This window comes from Triturus cristatus, chromosome 5_2, assembly GCF_964204655.1.
Source record: "Triturus cristatus chromosome 5_2, aTriCri1.1, whole genome shotgun sequence".
Taxonomy (NCBI): domain Eukaryota; kingdom Metazoa; phylum Chordata; class Amphibia; order Caudata; family Salamandridae; genus Triturus; species Triturus cristatus.
The window spans coordinates 46,395,479-46,412,312 of NC_140588.1; positions in this window are offsets into that span (position 1 = coordinate 46,395,479).

A 16,834-nucleotide genomic window follows, 5' to 3' on the forward strand; every position below is an offset into this window, starting at 1 on the left:
TAAGGCTATGGAACACTCCTGGGGAGGGGACCTGGGGCTACTCCAAAAACACAAGGGCCGGTTTTACAGCCAGCAACCTTTCAGTTTGATCAAGCAGTTAGTGGTGAGTAAGTGGTGGCACACCTATTGCTATAACAGTCAATACTGCAGTCCCAGTCCCGTTGGCAGTTTCGGAAAGGTTTTCTGGTGATTGTAATAAGTTTGGCATATTCATGATTCAATGCCATTTGCAATTTTTGTGTAAACCTTTGGCATTCCCAGACAATTCAGCAAAGGTTGCATTTGTTATCTCTCATTTGGCAGGCACGGCAGCCACTTTGTCTGTCCCTTTGGTGGACAGTAATGCTCCTATATTATATAATTTCCCAGCTTTCAAGGAGCAAATGCGTTGCTTGTTTGCAAAACATGCGTTTATGCAGGCCAGTGACGTGGAATTGCTCAAACTACGGCAAGGGAAAGAGGACTTGTTAGTCTACATTTCATCGTTTAATAGGCTTGTATCAGAAACACATTGGCCTGTTGAGAAAAGGACCTCATTGTTTTATCAGGGCCTCTGTGAATAGTTGAAGGATATAGTATCCCTAGTGGTGAGTCCTCCGGAGGATTGCTTGGAGTTTATTGATTTGGTGGAAATATTGAACCATTTTTGTCTGAACGGAAAGGGGAGAAAAATGTGTTTCAAGCATCCTATGTTATTGTTGTGAGAGAACAAAAAGATGAAGTAGGATTCAAATCCCTGCCTGAACCCATGCAGATAGGTGGGGTGCGAGGTCCCTTGTCCAGAGAGGAAGGGGAAAGATGGCTTGTTCACAGTTTATGCTTGTACTGTGGGAAGAGTGGCAATTATTCCCTCGAGTATCCAGTGAAGCCCTCAGTTATTCTGTCAAAGAAGGAAGGAAATCTCCGTGCCTGTATTAACTATAGGGCGTTGAACAAGGTAACGATCAAAAATAAGTATTTACTCCCTCTGATTCCGGTACTATTGGACCAAGTGCGGCATGCAACAGTGTTTTCTAAACTTGATTTGCGGGGTGCTTATCATCTCATTCGTGTCCACGATGGGGACGAATGGAAAACCGCATTTCGTATGAAGTTTGGTTTATTTGAGTATTGTGTTATGCATTTGGGTTTGTGTAACACCCCTTCTGCGTTTAATTTTTTTTATTAATGAGGTGTTACAGGAGTGCCTGGACATAAGCGTGATCGTTTATATCGATGATATATTGATCTCTTCTAGAAACGCTGAAGAACATGCCTTACATGTCAAACAGGTGTTGCAGAAACGATGTGATAATCGCCTATTTGTGAAATTGGACAAATGCAAATTTGAAGTGTCTTCTGTGGAGTTTCTGCGTTTTCTCATTTCCTCTGAGGGTATTAAGATGGACCCTAAAAAGACGGAGGTTATTACAACTTGGCCTGTTCCCACTTGTGTAAAGGACATACAGGTGCTTTTAGGCTTTGCCAATTTTTTATACGTGTTTTATTTCTCACTTCTCAGATATCATAACACCAATGACTAGTTTGTTGAAAAAAAGGGGTGTCCTTCGTGTGGTCTCCCGCGGCTCAAAAAGCTCTGGAGACGTTGGTGGAAAGGTCCACATCGGCCCCGTCCTCAAACATCCTGATCCTGCCCGTCCTTTTTTTGTTGAAGCTGATGTTTCTCAATATGCTGTGGGGGGGTCCTCTCACAACGGGATGTGGAGTCAGGACTTATGCATCCCATTGCATTTTTTTCTAAGACTTTGTTACCAGCTGAACAGAACTACACAGTGGCCAAAAGAGAGCTGTTGGCTATAAAAATGTATTTTCAAGAATGGCGACATCATTTGTGGGGAGCCAGACATACCATCACGATATATACGGACCATAAAATATTTGGAATTCTTTCGATCTGCACGGGGTTTAACTCCCAGGCAGATGAGATGGGTATTGTTTTTTAATGAATATGATTTTCCAATTACATTCAGACCTGCAGTTCAACAAGTAAAATCTGATGCCCTCTCACGTATACATGTGCCCCCCTCGAATGATGTTACTGTTGTTGAAGAACGACCGATGATTCCGGGAGAAAAGATTGTTGGGTGTAATTCTATAGATGACTTTCTTGTTTTAGTTCAGGAAAAGTTGAGTGCCATTGATATGACACCGTGGTTGCTTAATCCTTTGTTTCAGCTGAAGGATGGATTGTTGCATCGTGGAGAACAGATTTTTATACCCCGGAGTTAAAGAATCAGGTTCTTACATGGTGCCATTCTTCTTCTTTAGTGGCACATCCAGGGATGGCAAAAACAAAGGAGTTTTGTCTTCGTTGGTTCTGGTAGGACACATTGGGGCATGATATACAGGTGTATGTGGCTTCATGTCCAGTTTGTGCAATCAGTAAGGCTTCACATACTCCTTCTGTAGGTTTGTTACATCCATTGCCGGTACCCCCTTCTCCAGGGCATACTATTAGCATGGATTTTGTTACTGATCTTCCCTTGGATTCAGGATATACAACTATATTGGTGGTTGTAGACCTGTTCTCCAAAACAGCTCATTTCATACCATTGCTTAAGGTGCCTACAGCCAGAGAATTGGTAGATACCTTTATCTCACAAGTAGTACGATACCATGGGATTACCACTGCTATTGTATCAGATCGTGATACGCAGTTTGTCACCCATTTTTGGAAGGAAGTGTGCTCTGCATTAAAGATGAAGCTCCGGTTTTCCTCAGCCTACCATCCACAAACAGATGGCCAAACGTAGCGTTCCAACCAGACTATGGAAATAATATTTACGTTGTTTGTTGTCTTCTTTAACCAGTATTTGGGTAACAGCACTTCCCATAGCCGAGTATGCATATAATACCAGCATGCACTCTGCCGCCAGTATGACCCCTTTCTTTTGTTCTATGGGTTTTCATCTAAAGGCTATTCCCAAACAATCCTCAGGCTGAGTTGACACTCTGAGCCATGTCTTGATGGAGATATGGAGGAAGGCACAGGAACATCTAGTGGGTGCTAAGGATAGCATGACGATGCAGGCTGATAAATACTGTTGTCCGGCGCCAGCTTATGCTTCAGGAGATATGGTGTGGTTGTCTGCCAAGAATTTGAGATTGAGTGGTCCCAGAAAGTTGCAGCCTCGTTATGTTGGTCCCTTTAAGATAGTACGGGTGGTGAATCCGGTTGCCATGAAATTAGACTTACCTGATGATTAAAGGAATCTTCCTGTTTTTCATACATCCGTTTTGAAACCCTATACCGCCACCTCCCAGCCCTTGCCTCCCCCTCCACCTGTGGTGATTGATGAGCAGGAAGAGTTTGAGGTGAATGCCATACTGGATTCCAGGAGACGGTGGGATAGACTTTTATTTGGTGGATTGGAAGGGTTATACCCCTGAGGATCGCACCTGGGAACCCGCCAGTTTTGTGCATGCCCCCGATTGGTGCGTTTGTTTCATGCACGGCATCCGTCCAAATCCTGTCCTGTGGGGGGGGGTCGTCTGGGAGGGGGTACTGTTAGGTTCAGTGTGTAGGTAGGGGGCGTAGGGGCTTACTTTTGTTTCCGTTCTTTCTATATTCTCCTTTGGGTACTGTGAGAGCAATGGTGCGGTTGCAGTGGTTCTTGCTCTGAGATCGGGTTAAAAAAGAAGCTACGCCTTCTTTTCCATGCTATGTTTCTATTCTGGTTCATGTCACCGGTAGGACTTTGCCAGCGGCGTTGTTGGAATATGCGCTGCCACCTTCATTTCTGACTCTGTTCTGGATCGGCTTATTGAACTTTGCTTTGGCAGTATATGTTGCGTACACCCTGGAGGATTGGACTGATACTTGGTTTTGCGCTCGGGAAACTGCAATTTACTTTTGGATCTCACTGGTGAAGTACGGGACTGTTCGTTCGTTTTCCCTTTATTTTTATTTTTGTACAGCAACTCAGCTGATATTTTGTAACCATCCCCATTTGTTGTGGGTTTCTTGGATGCTTTTAAGAAGTGTACAGGAACTGCACCGGCAAAAGAAGGGATTGGCTTTTTCCCCGCAATAGAGAAGGTGGGGTTTTACTCATACTTGTATTCTGGACTTACGGGAACCCCCCATTTTGGATGAGGTGTTTTCAAGACATGGTAAGAAGTCAAGTTTAAGTTTCAAGTTTAAGTTTATTTGATTTAGTTCTTGACTGAGAACAACAAATGTTTAAAGAATAAAATTACATTTAAAATAGTAAAATGACATTCTAGTACAAAGTTAAAATGGATTGAATTTTTTTTAACATAGTGTAACACACAAATTCATTAGGCGGTGCCTTACAAAGAGAAATCAGGTTCTGAACTGAGTTAAATTTACATTTTGTTGTATAAACCTCTTTCTAGCTTCTACAACAGACAGATTTGGACAAACGAATACTACATGTTCTGAGTCTTGCACCCCACGATTGCACAGATCACAGGAACTACTAGCTTTTCCTTTTGGGAAGCACTTAGAGGTGAATTATTTTAGGGGAATTATCCTGAGACGGAGTAATATAATGCTTTGCCTGACTCCATGCTTTAAATTAAAACGAATATGCTGCTGCATTTTCTTATATACAATTGTTTCAGCATATTGTTTATATAGTGGCAATTTGGAGCAGTGTTGGATGTCTAGATCGAAGCTTAACCTTGGTGTTAAATGTTTAAAAAAAATCTTCAAGTGAGCGGGAGTCCAAGATTGCAGCAGATCAATTGTAACATTTGTTATTTTAAAAGCGATAGATACATTTCTACAGAATACCAAATTCGGCGAGCCTTAAGCAAACGTCTCTATTTTGAATAAGTATCGTAGGGTTCCTTGGTCCGCATGGATAAGGTTGTATGCCCATCTTGAAATATTAGTGATGCCTTTGGCGTAAAAACTGACTAATGATTGTTTACGACGAAGAGCTTGTACCGGCATGGCTTGTAACATCTTAGTCAGTTTCCGGAGGACTTTCCCTTCTTTCTGATCCAGATGTTTCCATTGGCTTATTGGAATATATTCGAGTGCATATGATAGTACTGGTGGGATCTTAGAACCACATATTTGAAGAAGAGAAGAAAAGTGCCTTTGGCCAATGGAGGAGTATAATCGTAAGAGTGCCCCCAAGTGGATGTCAACTTTACGGCCCAGGTTCTGCAGGTGAGGCAAGGTTTGCAAAGCTTGTGAAAAAATTCTTCCTAGGTATATGTATTCCCTTTCAACTTCCAGCGGTTTACCCCCTAAAGTCCAGTTGTATTTAACATATCGTTTCCTTCCTGAAAACTGAACGATTTTTGTTTTAGTGGTATTTGGTATTAAATAACTTTCTTCACTGTATTTAGTAAGTGCTTGCAAGTTCCTTTGAAGACCAAATGGAGTTAGATCTAAGATGACTACATCGTCTGCATACATAATGATGTGAATTTTATGAGATGCGATTTAAGGTGGAAAATTGCTAACCTGTTTCAAACTTTCCGGCAGGTCACTAAGATATAGACAAAACAGTATGGGAGCTAGGAGGCACCCTTACCGGAGGTCATTAGGTGTAGCTATTGGGCTAGTAAGACCCTTCTCCCTCCCCATTTGTACTTGACACCATTTCCCTGAATACAATGATGTTATTAAATGAAGGAGGTTATCCAGAACTCCCATTTTTTGAAGTTTTCTCCTGAGCATTGCTCGGTGCACCCTGTCAAAAGCAGTCGTAAAGTCGACAAAGACTGCATACACCACCAGAGACTTTAAGGTGACGTATTTATCAATTATGTTTGCAGCACTGCAATGTTGTCTGTGACAGAGTGTGTTGGTCTAAACCCGGCTTGATTTAAGGGAATAAAACCTGTTGTAAATGCCCACTCTTTGAGATGTTCTAAAACGTTTGCTGCAAAGATTTTCCCAGTTGCGTCCAGGAGAGCTATCTGCCGGTAGTTGCAGGGGAGCAGCCTGGAGCCCTTCTTATTGATTGGAATTACAATGCTCCCCTTCCACGATATTGGAATCTCCCCAGTTTCAAAGATATGGAAAAAAGGGGAGCAAAGAACTTGCTCCACTCTTTGGGGTTCCTTTGGAGGACCTTTATTGGGATTTGGTTCGGTCCCATTACTGCCGACGTTCTTGCCTTTTTAGGGCTCGCCCCTAGCGATGCAGTGTGCAGCACTGCTCGCACAGGCGAGAGCCCTTTAGTGGAGGGTTCCAAAACGGACCCTGGAATCGCACACGCTCGTGCGTGTGCGATTCCTTTTGGTCCACGGGATTGGTGTTTGCGGTCGTCTTTTTTAGAAAGACAGCACGCAATAGGCCAAAGGCGGCCGCGTTGCTCCACCCATGGCCTATTGGTGTCTGTTACCTGCACGCCGACATCTATTTTCAATTATCGTGCCCAGACACGGGCGCGATAATTGAAAACAGATTGCTCGCCGTGGCGCTCGCTCGCACCACTTGCGGGGTTGTTTTACTTGTAGTTTTACATAGCGCGAACTCGACCCTAAGATATCGAAGCGCTTTACATGATCACATGTTGTATTTCAAAATGTCACCTTTTTTAAGACATGGGTAGATTAAGTGATTTGCCCAGAATCACAGGATATTGAGCGGACGGCGACGCCAAGACTCAAGCATGTTTTCCCAGTTCCATATTCCGCAGCTCAAGCCGTAAGGCCACGGCCTCTCCATAGTTCATAGATTGCAACTTTCCAAAGCTTGCGATGAAGGTCACTTTTGGCAGGAATAAATGCATTGGTATCCGTTTCCATTGCAGCCTAGTCCACAAAAGTACCATGAGTCCCGGGAGGAAGCGCTTTAAAAACAGCTGAGTTATGGTTACGCGTTCCGTTGGACACCTGTGTGAATTTGGGAGGAACGGAAAATATTATGTAGAAGAGGAATTGTAAAGGGGACAGTTGTTCAGTCATAACCAGACCAATTGGCTTTGGCAGTGCCTGGTATTTCTTAACTTGTATAGTGCCAACTCCAGTCGGCTTTCTGTGCGCTGTATCTAAGATCCTTTTGCGCAGGATGTCGTTGGATGTGTTGAGTGGGAATAGCAGGGCATAGAGTACATTATAATTACGTAATTAGTCACAATACTTTCAGAGTAGAGTAGATCACAGTATATTGAATGTATGCAAACACAATAACCGCATAAATAGGACCGAGGTATAAAATGCAAATAGAGAGGAGATTAGAGATGCGTGAGCCAACATTTTGACATGGAGAGACAAGGATCGTTTTGGCTTTGAGTCCGTGCACGAGCCGAGCCTTGAACATATTTGGCATGTCAATCATGCAGCAACGATTTCAAAAGAGTGGATTTCTTTAACACCCGAAAGTGTTTCACCATAGTGCATCGGATTGATTGAGTGCTATTTATTACAATTGAGAATTTTTAGACATGAAATGACTAGCATTCATGCCCCCACCCTGTTGGTGATGCTATTAATAAACTTTAAAGGCAAAGCAGCAGTCATGTGTGCCCCATATGTGGCTTAGATTCTTGTTATAGATGGAACGACATTATAGGTTAATAAATCCCACAGGAAAGGTTTGTGTATAGTGCGCTTCCTGAACTCACGTATTTCACGGTACTCTCATATTAATTAATAAATAAATAAATAAATAACGAGGCACGGTACGGTAAAATTAAGTATTTGCATAGGATCACACAGTTTAGTCAAGCAGGGCAGCCAACATTGATTTCAGTTTCACAGTGTGCAATTCAGCAGCTGGATGGGCATCTCTGAAAACAAAGGTCCATGCAATGGCAAAAAAAATTATATTGAAGCTTTGTCTCCTAAAAGTAACTCCATTCCAGTGCAAGTTAGTGAGGAAATTAAACTCCTTTTATTTTTCTCTAGACGTACCTCTTTGGGGCTCCCCAAATGGTGGTCTATATGCAACAGCCATGCTGGCACCTATAGGTGGCAAGGTAAGCCTCCCCTCCCCACCCGCTTAATACCTCATAGTCAACCACTATCTAAACCTGTTGAGCGGGGCCTAGGGTTGTAAAGTGACTTACAGTCTCACTGCACAAACATGCTTGTTGTCATGCTAATATAGAATGGGCTTGACAGCCACCCGCCTCGCAACACTTGGACGCAGAATAAATCCCCATGAGTGAAGTGTGTTGTGCTTGAATCCTTTGTCCGTCTTTTCTGTTCATGTTGTCGTAACTCCCTCCCTTCTGTCCTGTTATACTGTCACCTTTCACATTTTGGTTGTTACTGGTGACACACTGCTAACCTCGACAGTCAAGTTGCGTAATCCGTGCTCAGTTGACGGTGCATTGTAATGTAATTGCATTTATATAGCGCTTACTAGCCCTGACGAGGTGTCTAAGCGCTTTTTCGGCGAGTAGCACAGTACTCCGAAACCCATAAAGGATTGAAATGTGAAAGTAATTTTGAGTGGTGAATATGTTAGTCCGAGTGTAGGCAAGAGCTTAAATCTGTTCATGATAATGGCAGTGTGTTGCTTGTGCAAGCCTTTCTAGGGGTGCTGCAGGGGGTGGCATCCCTACATCCTTGAGTGATGGGGAGGTGTGTTTAGTCTGCTAAGGCTGAGCCTAATCTGTATGACTGGGCCTCAAGGGGACTGCTCATTTGTGTGTCTCCAGAGGGGGTGACATCATACATTTGATGTTCACATGTTCTAAAGGAAGCCACTGAGAGAGAAGTTTGAGCTATTGGTGTTGCATTATTTAGCAATGCCAATAGCTCAAACTTAAATAATGCGAGACCTATTGCATTGCAAATGCTTGTTTATATATTGTTCAATTTTAGACGGAGATGGAGCTCCGTTATCTAAAGTTTTTCCTCCTAGTTTGCTTGATTTAAGAGTCGAACTTTCTGTCCTCTCATTTATTTTACATAAGTTGGTTAAGTACATTTCCCATTCTGATGGGGGCACTGGGATTGCTAGTAGTGATTTTTTTGTGTCTGCTTCTTTGGCAATTATATTCCCATAGGAGCGTCTGTTGTTTTGTTTTGCTGCTCTCTGTATGTCCACCCATTTTTTTGTCCTGTACTTTTTAACAATTGTTTTCCTTACCCCTCCTCCGGCGGTCTTTTTAGTTGTTAATTTAACGTTGTTTTATTTCAGAGAATTGAAGGAATTGTGCCTTTATTAGTTCATTTAATTCAGTTGCCCTTATGTCTCGGTTACGTCTTTTGTTTTTTTCCGATCTTGGCCTTCGTTGTTTTTTATTATCCCGCAAAGATTGTACCAATTTATTGCTGACTGCTTCATAGTTTGTCATCGGATTTGTTGAGTGAATGGTCTGTAATGGTTGTACCATCTCAATTACAGAAATAATTTGGTTAAGTGTTCTCGAATTCCATAGGAGCCGTCCTTGGACCTGGTTTACCAATACTGTACTTTGTAAATACATGATGTGCCCTGGAGATGTAGGTTTCAGTGTCAACTCTGTTGTTAAATGTAACATTGTGTGATCACTTCCTAACATAAAATTAATATTTAGGTGTAAGGCTGATCCGAACAAATCCAGACTACAAATCATGTAATCGAGGATTGAAGTATTAAATTGCCTTTTCTTGTGCCGGATGCCGGAATATCTCCTTCTATATTACCATTTAATATTACTCCGTTCAGCATTGGAAGTGAGGATAATAGAATTTTCCCTCTTTTATCTGCTTTACTTCCTGTGGGAAATTGTGGAATTGGGATTGCCAAGGCTTCTTCTTGTTCGCCATTAACCCATTTTTCAAGTAAGTCGCTAGATATTTTCCCGTTAAAATCACCTGTTAAGAAAAATGACGGAAAACCTTGTCCTTCGACCACCTTTTCTATTCCCTCAAATATTTCTATCGCTAGTGCAATCATTTTAGAGCCGGGGTAATATAATCTGTAAAAATGCGGAGGATGTTCAAGGTTTCCAAAGGGTCGATCCCGCATTTGACCTTGATACATTGAATGCTCTTTGAACACATTGGGATGATTTCTTGGCAACAATTAAAATCTTCATGAAGGAGAATTGCTATCCCTTCTTTCGCGTGCCTCTGGTCTACCGGTTCTGCTGGAGTATCATACACAAAATGATCAAGGTGGTCAAAAGTTGTTATTGACCAATTTTCTTGTAAGGCCACAATCCCTGGTCAGTTTTCCGTAATTAGTGCTAATTTCTCCTTGGTTTTTCCAGCTATATTCCAGGAAGAGATGGCCATACCGTTGTTAAAAAGGGCATTTATTTTCCTGATCCTGTTTGTTGCTGTTTAGATTCTCCGCAATCCATGCCCATGTATTTTCGTTGGTTGTAATTTCCTTCTTTTGTGTGTTTTTGTTCCAGCTTCTCCTTTCTCCATTCATAATCGAAATGGATATATTTTCTTTAAAGAAATTTAGAGGGTTATTTGTGTCACTTTGCCTTTGGAACAAATGCTGATTTTCAATTTGTTTAGTTTCCTCAGGATAATCATATCTTTGGTTTTCATAATTTGTTACTGGTGCCAAGTCAAATCCGTATTTATGTAGAATCTCGCTTTCTTTTAATATTATTCCTGGTATCACTGGAGACCAAAATTCTACAACAGCCGTCGTGGTTTTAGATCTTTCTGGGAATTCAACTAATTTTATTTCATTTCTTGATAGAGACTGAAGCGGCTGTATCCTTTGAAGTAGATTTGTTATTCTCTCTTGGTTAAGCGGGACATCGAGATCTGTTATTTCCAGGTGGCACGGTAGAATCTTCTGCGACTGAATAGACATCTTCCCTATAGATAGGTTCCTTGTTTAGAAGTCCTTATGTGCCGGCGACTCTCTTTCAGTCGCTATAGCTGAGAAACTTGGGGCCATAGGATTGAGTTGATTGGGATTTACCCTTTGTTTTTTGATTGAAGAGTTCTGATCCTTTTCTTCCAGATTTTGTACTGTTTCTTGTCTTTCCTCTTTTTCTGAGGACATGAATGCAGATGGTAAGGTATTCGAAAACCTTGTCTTCCGGGCCTTCTGCTTTGCAAACCTTCTTGTCGCCCTTTTCTTTGCCCTTTTCCGACTGATCTTATTAAATCTCCTTAGTTTTTCGATATTTCTGGACCGGGGAAGACTAAGGACGGCATTGCAGGGGTTTCTATTACTTTTAGTATGGACTCTGGAGTGATATTCAGATTTGATAAGGTTTTTTTTTTTGTTGGGTGAAAATTTGATAATATGCGATGACCGGTTGATGAGTATCGACCTTGTTAGTTTCCTTCAAAAGTTTTCTAAGGGAAAAAATTTGATTGAGCTCATGTTTTCCTTGTTTGCTTTTTGTGTACTCGGACCCGTTTGTGTCGCTGTTTCTTTCTATGGCGGAGAAAGTTCTCCTGTTGATAGAAGGACTTTTGGTTTAAGGAGGTTTTCTGCAGTTGGTTTGTCTCCTTTTGCAGCTAGTGATTGTGTTTTTAATTGTTGTTTCCTCCTTTTTTTTCTACTAAATATTTTAGCATTCCTAATTGGGTATCCAGCATCTGATCGGAGTTTTCCAAAAGATTCCCAAGATGTGAGAGAACTGATTCCAAGATTCTTTAGAGTGTAAATAGGGCTTTAGACACCGGAGTATATTTGTTTGAGGATTCCATGGTCATGGTAAGAAGTCAAAACAACACTGCCATAACCGCTGCTTAAGAGAGTTTGATTGTTGTTCTCCTTAAGTACCTGATTGTTCTTTTTCTCTCTTGTCTACAGCTTCTCAGAGCTGCTGTCTCTACTCAGTGATTCATCAGCTAGTGGAAAGGGGGAGCATTGTTCTGAGGGTCCGCATCCTGTGTTTTCCCTTCTCTTGATTTTCCCCTTTTTTCCCCATCCCCATCTTCTCTCTGTGCCTTCTCTCACTATTGCTCTGATACATATATGTGAGAGGTAGTGGTTAAGGCACGGGTAGTGAATGGGACCTACTTCGCTCCTGCAGCATTGGGTGTGCTCGTAAGTGGTGACAGAACAATTGGCTAGGGGAGTCTTGGAGCCTGTGGGCTTCCTGCTTTGTCCATGGTAAGAAGAAGGACGGAGGAGCGGCGGCGGTGGTACCCAGGTAAGTGCCCTTTTTTCATTCCAACCCTGCCCTGTTACCCCTGCGCAGTAGCAGCCACCACTGTTCATAATTGGTCTTATACATATTACATTACATTCTATTATTGGGACTTCTACAAATATAGTATTATTTATTGATCTGGGTATTTGCTGTTACTTAATGATGCTGGGCTCCTAGGTTTTACTTATTGGTATAAATGTTATGGATTCATAAGCAATGCATTTAGTGTTGAGCAAGTTGCATGGCTGCTGTACGAGTTAAAAATTGCCGAGCTAACCATAACTGGCGAATGTCAGTGTTTTTTAGTTTTTGGTTTTTAATCATAACTGCAAATTAAGCTGTGTTTAAAAAAAATAACGTAAGAGTTTTGTTCAATGTATGTTTAAGGTCGTATAACTAATCCTATACTTTTTTTGCAGTGAATTTGTAGGTTTTTTGATGTTATACTACATTCAACTTGCATAAAAGTATACCCTAACCCGCTTTACATGGTTTTTGGTTCCAGTGAGGTTCCTGTTCCAGTGCCGCGTTTTGCAAGGAGCCACGAGCGAAGCAGAGAGGGAGAGGCTGGCTGCCTGCCTACGGGCTGCGAGAGGCCGTTAGCGTTAGCGTTACGTTTTGAGCGCCGAGCGCTGTAAGAACGCTCGGCTGCAAAGTATGCTGTAAGAACGCCACCGGTGCTACCGGTGCTATCGGTGCTGCCGCTGCTGGAGGCGCCGTTGAAAGCATTGGAAAGCCGCAGACTGGCCTGACCTCTACCCTATCCCCAACCGGACCACAATTCTTCGAGGTGAGGTTTCCAGCCCCTCTGACCCGCGGAAAGGTTGTCTGACGCGGTCGGAGCCGCAGGCACTTTGCCGAACACGCCAGAATCCGCGGCTCAAATTACACTCTGGCAGGAGCTGCGAGGCTATTACCTGGTGCAGTTTGGAATTCGCAAACTCTTCCCTAAACGCAGCAGGAGATCTCTAAGCACCCCTGAGAGCGATCCACAGAGATTCCTATTGGCAATTCATGGAGATATCTATTGGCACTTGATGTAGCTCTGACTGGTGTAAAGTGCCGCGTGGAGGAGCTCACACTGTGTGGAGGAGGTTCTGCCGATTCGTTGTGCTCTGCCCGGCAGGGGTAGCCCTGGGACTGGGACATCTGGTTCCTGAGGGCACCCGAGCAGGCGTCAGTGGCAGAGGAGAACGGAGGATGGTGTATAGGATACAGCAGGCTGTAAGGTGAGACCTTTCGATTGACTGTGTAGCGGGGAGGGCTACAGAGAGGGAGTGCTGGTTCTTGTCCGGCTGCTGCTCGGTCAGCAAGGACGTTGAGCGAGGACTGCTGCGGTGGCCTGATTTTGGCCAGATAGGCCTGTAGCAACTAAGTACAAACCACTGCTTGTGAAGCCAGGCGAGCAACCGGTGAAGCTGCTTGCCGTCACAGCACTCCTTGTCGTCCCAGCATTCCTTGTCGTCATAACCTGCTAAATTTCACCCTTTGGGTTTCTTCGACCAAGTTCAATTATCACCCTAGCCACAGTATTTAGTATTACCAAAAAGATCTCTTATAAAAGACCCTAAATTTCCAAAGCCCCCCACAAGTAAATTATTACCTTACAATGACCTACAAAAAATTAAGATCTCGTACGATCTTTATGAAAAGAATCGGAACACAGCAAGACATACGCGAAAACGCATGCAAGAAGGTCCATGTAGGATATATGGCGGGGACTACAGAAATAACGGCATTCTTTCCAAAAATAAATCATGATGCACAAAGGATTGAACCTAACGACCAAGGAAGTGCACTGAAACCCCAATAAAGTGACTCAGACTGATCCTAGTAAAGATCAAAAAAACCTTAATGGCCAAAAAATCAGCAATTCCATCACTGAAGATCTGGTAACTATCGAACTATCGCAGGATCACGGAAAAACATCATCCTCCCCCTTAGAACATAATGTACAACAAATTCCTGCTACTGACTTTACTTTACCTGATATCAACGTTTCTATCTCGAACCAAGTGCCCCGAGAGACGAAGGATAACTTGACAATTGTAAACAGTACCCCTCAAAAAAACTAAAATCCAACTTCATTAGGGAATCTCTCCCTATCACCAGAATTTCTTTCTACAATGCACTTAAAATCTCCAAAGGGTCATACACCGGTATCAAATTCTTTATTTTCTCTTCAAAATTTTTTAGAATCAATTCTCAACCTTTTGGGGAATATGATGGATAATTCAGATCAGATGTTGGATACACAAATAGGTATGTTGCAATATCTTGTCGATAAAAAAAGGAAACAGCAATGTATCTGCCAGTCACCACCGCAAAAAGGAATGGGAAAAACGGAGGACAATTTTCCTAACCACAAGGATACTCTTTTAAATAAAGAAACTTTATTAAAGACAAAGCATACATCAACTCAAACGGGGAGGACCAAACATAAAACACCACAGAAAAAGTCAGAGATCACTCAAACATTTTCGCTTAACAAACTTTTCAAGGAATCAGACAACGATAAAGTTTCAATTCAGGTTAAACCATACTATCCAATCTTTAATCAGATCACTACTAAAGTCACAGCTGATCAATCAAAAACATCTTTTACAACTGAAATCAAAAAAAGAAGGAAACTGTACAAATCTCCAGTCTTACTCCCCTCGGATACCCCTTTATCTAATAAGGAAAAGAGAATTACTAAGAACATAAAGAAAAGGCAGAAGAAAAGAATAGCAAGACGATTCGCGAAACAAAAATTACGAGTGTTAAAGTTCCCAAAATCTTCATCTCCCGAACCTCAATCATCTGAGCAGGATAAACCTCTGGAAAACAATCCAAATCAGGACATTATGGAGCACATTGATACACAATTAAAAGAGACCAATAACGCTCTAAACCCTTTGGCAGTTAGCTTTTTAACTGCCTTAAGCTGTAATAATTTCTCCCTCCCAGTGCCCACCCAAACGATAGAAAAACTCCGGACCCCTTGCGAAGAGCAGACTCACTTACATTCTTTAGAGTTCACTGATCTATTCCCATCAGGGAATGACCCACTTAACCGGGAGAGAATAACAAAACTTATACAAAAGATTCATGTGTTACACTCGTTCTCAAGTGCAGAGATGAAACTAGTACACTTTCCCTTAAAATCCAAAATTACGGTAGCCGTTGTGGAGTTTTGGTCCCCGGTGATCCTGAGCATTATTCTAAAGGAAAGAGAAATTTTGTTTAAAAATGGATACGATGTTGTAGCAGTTGATCATAAGGAATTCCACAATTGGAATAATACCAAAAAGAGTACTGATATGAAAAACTACTCACTCTTACAAGGCCATAATGGTCACACTAACCTGATATCTATTACAAATGAAAATCTAACAATATCAATCAGGAACGGTGAAAGAAGGATTTGGAATAAACCTATCCCCAAAGCAGAGACAAAAACAGATGAAAAGCACTGGTCCTGGATTGCAGAGAACCTAAATGGTAAAACCCAGGGAAGGGCAAAACTACTCTCTCTTTAACCAAGGCCTGAGCATTACTTCATGGAATATTGCAGGGAAAACACAGGAGAAACTTATTACATTTATGGAAGATGACCCAGGGATCGTGGCACTCCAGGAAACATGGTCATCTACAACTTTTCATCTAGATAAATATATTGTATATGATATCCCAGCGGAACCAGTCAGCCGGGGACATGCTTAGGGGGGATTAGCACTACTTCTGAGCGAAGATTTCTTATGGGATCAGGAAGTCATCCCCATGAAAACACCAAACAGCCAATGTATAAAGGTTAAGTGCCGGAATGAGTTAGCAGATACATCAAAGGATTTACTTATTTTTATATATTCCGCCTGGCTCCAAGTTGGATTTCCTTATGTATGAAATATTTGAGGAACTAGAAGAAGTGGTAGAAACCTTAGAATTCCCGTCAGTCTTCCTAATGGGAGACTTTAACGGGAAAATTTCCAATGACTTGTTGGAGAAATGGGAATGCGGAGTACACAATGGGGCCCAGTTAATTTCAACACCAGTTTTTCCCCAAGGAATCAAAGCCGATAAACGGGGGAAATTGATACGTTCCTCACTATCAGCTTTCAATGGAGTTATCTTAAATGGTAATACAGAAGGAGACATACCGGCAACAGGTACAGGAACAGGAATATTTAACTCCTCAATATTAGACTACATGATATGTAGCCAGGATTTGTTTAGGAAGATAGAACACTTAAATATTAACGTCAATCAGGGAAGCGATCATGCCATTCTTAATCTTACAACTGGCCTAATCGCGAAGACTACCTCTGCGGGTTATAACATCTATTCACAAAGCCCTACACTTGTGAATCAAGTACAAGGACGAATTATTTGGAATACGAGAGCACTTGACAACAACAACATAGAAAAGGCACTTATGCAAATATTTGAGAGTACAGATTTTACAGACCCAATAACACATTTTGAAGTTGTTTTAAAGAAACTGGTGAAATTCCTGCAAGAATCATTTAATCTTCAAAGCTCTCAATCAAGAAATCACAAAAACAAAAATCCAGATAAAAATGTAATATTGCTTAACAAATTAATTCGGGCACAATTCTTATGTTATTCCAACCGTAGACAACAGGAAATTAAAGTACTTTTAAATCGTAAACGGAGGGCGAAAGAAAAACAAAGAAAAGCGCAACAGGATAGAAAATGGATGGATATTCAGATAGCGGTTAAACAAAAAAATATACGTGAATACTGGACTCTTATTGCAAAAGAAACAGGCACAAAAAAACCTTTACAAGCCTCACCAGTCCCCCCAAGGGAATGGGAAGTGTATTTAACAA